Source organism: Macadamia integrifolia, chromosome 1, assembly GCF_013358625.1.
Source record: "Macadamia integrifolia cultivar HAES 741 chromosome 1, SCU_Mint_v3, whole genome shotgun sequence".
Classification (NCBI taxonomy): Eukaryota; Viridiplantae; Streptophyta; class Magnoliopsida; order Proteales; family Proteaceae; genus Macadamia; species Macadamia integrifolia.
In genome coordinates this window covers 31,632,894-31,635,424 of record NC_056557.1, presented here as the reverse complement: position 1 = coordinate 31,635,424, position 2,531 = coordinate 31,632,894, and the positions used below count along the sequence as shown (strand labels likewise).

The following is a 2,531-nucleotide window of genomic DNA, read 5'->3' as shown; positions in this document are numbered from 1 at the left end:
CAAGTTCAAATGCCAAGACTAAGACATTGGAGGAAACCAATTATATGAAATTATTTGGTAAGTGTATATTTACCATAGGCCCTAAATTTACTTTTTATTTTCTTAATTCATAAAAAATAAAAGTTTTTTTTCCTGTGTAATCTGATTGGGTTTGGTGTGTACAAGAGATAAGAATATTTTTATCTGTTATGATCCCCGAAAAAAGGTTCATAAGATCATTATCTACATACCCTTTCTTTTGAAAATATATTTTTTTTGGGTTTTAATGTGAACCGTTAGATTTGAATTTCTTATAAGAGCTAACTGATCTGCATATCACAGTTTTCATATCAAAGGTCATTTGGATGAGCAATTGGACCATCAGCATAGTAGTGATGTGGAGGTGTGCCTTTGGTACAACATTTTCTGGACAATGAGCTTTGCTACTTGTAAGTGTGTTAAGTGGTTTGATTTTGGTATAAATGGTTCAGTACAACACAAGATTTTTTAATTAAAACTAAAACTGAACCATTTAATAAATGGTTTCAAACCTTAGTTTTTTTAATTTTTATGCAAAAACTTTTCTTATAATATTATTGCTGCAGTTTGTTGAAGCAAATGAGGGGTTAATTTGCTTTTAAATATATACAGGTCTTGAGCAACCGCTAGAGGAAGGACTTCAAGCTTCGACCTCCTGGTTAATAGCCAGATGCTCTAACCAGCTGAGCTACTCTAGCTGACAGTTTTGAAGTTAATTATCTTCATCATATAATTCTGTGTCCTAAAATTTCTCTCCAATTAGTGAAACACACCAATCTGACAGGCAGAAATTTTAAGTATAAGATTGGTAAACCTTGTGACAAAGCAGCCATCTGTTTCACGTGTTGCTTTTCCAACATGAAGAACCTCATTAAACTTTTAAATTCTAAAACTGAAGTAGTTCAATACCACACACTAAAAGTGGTGTGAGAGGAGAGGGTGTAACATAGATTTAGTAAATTGTATCGATATCATTATAAAAAATTCGAATCTGATGGATTTACACTATTTTTCTCTGAAAACTAGATTTTTTTTTTTTTCACCATTGATTAGTACTGATTCACTGATATGGGATCGACCTGTGCAACATCGGTATGAATTGACTAATCCAGTACCAATTAGTAAAACCATGGTTGGTAAGGGAATGAAACTACGTGATGCAGGCCCGGCCAACATATGAAGAAGTCCAGACTAAGGCCTAGCATTTAAAATCCTTAATTAATATTTCTTAGTTTTATTACGTAATGTAAAAGTTTAATCTTAGGCATAGAAACTCAAGTGGAATTGACGGTTGAGATATCGTAGGAGCTCTTAGGGTTAAAACTCATCACATCCTTAGTGGATTTCCACCTCAACTCCTTTGACTCCTCAACTTGTGAAATCAATTTTGACATTTGAACTAGCATTGGAAAATACAAAGTTGAAGCATGCATCAAGGCATTGAAAATTTTAACTCTTGCATCAAGGCATGGAAGATCTCATCTACTTTTTCTATTTTTAAATTTTCTATTGAGTTTTTATTTTCCTATGTATTTTGTGATTGATCCATGTCACAACTTGAAATTCTAAAAGACGGTTGTAGTTTCTTAGGTTAAAGGTTGTAATCTTATATAAAGAAGACACATTTTGAGTTGTAGAGACACAAGATAATTGAATCAAAAAAATATTCAAAGTTGCTCTAAGCTCCTTGTGGACCTTGAAGAGTTCCTCTTATGAAACCAAGCTATGCTTCACCCATCCTGGAAGAGATTGGGAACTTAATCTTCCAAGAAGAGCTAAGCCTTGAACCTTAAAGATTTGAATCACACCCTCTTAAATATCTAACCTACAAGAGTTGAATTTTTGAAGTAATTAGCATTTACAGATTCGGACTGTGTAAGTCATGTAACTTGACTGCCTTTTTAAGCCATTTTTTGCCCAAATTCTCAAAAATTCCTTCTCACGAAAGTTGTAGCCCCACGTCTTACCTTTAATTCATAATTTGAATCACCCCAAAAGAATATCGGAGAAGAGAATTATCTCTAAATTATTGGCTGAAAGTCATTCTGTCCAAAATTAGTTTTAACTATGAAGTCAAGTACTCTCTCGATCCTTGTATTTGGAAAATCCCATGAGGGAGATTCCATCATTTGGTATCAAAGCCAGATTGAGGAGAGAACCATGCCTTCAAGTCAAACAAGGGGTAAAGATAAAAAATTTTAACATCACTAACATATTGCCAAATTAGCTTTTGAGGTCAAAATGTTACAATTTCAGCATGAAGTGGTTGGTTTGATTCTTGAGATTAAATGATTAAAGAAAACTCCGTGTCATTTAAACATCCGATTAAGAAGACATTTAAAAATTGATTTTCATCTTTCAAAAAATCAAAGATCTCATACAAGGAGTGTCAATGACAAATCAAAATTTCGATCGAAAGCGCAAAATGACATCTGACCATTTGTAAAATATGACTAGATTTGGAGGATTGTCTTCCTTACACCCCCTATAACATATGTTGATCTATGTGGACC

At 33.3% G+C, this 2,531-nt stretch overlaps 1 non-coding gene across 1 annotated transcript; it reads right to left on the bottom strand.

Annotated features, from left to right (window-relative positions):
* Positions 1-642: 642 nt before the first annotated feature.
* TRNAN-AUU lies at positions 643-716 on the bottom strand. Its single transcript has one exon. It is a non-coding gene; the product is annotated as a tRNA-Asn (tRNA).
* Between the last annotated feature and the right edge of the window lie 1,815 nt (positions 717-2,531).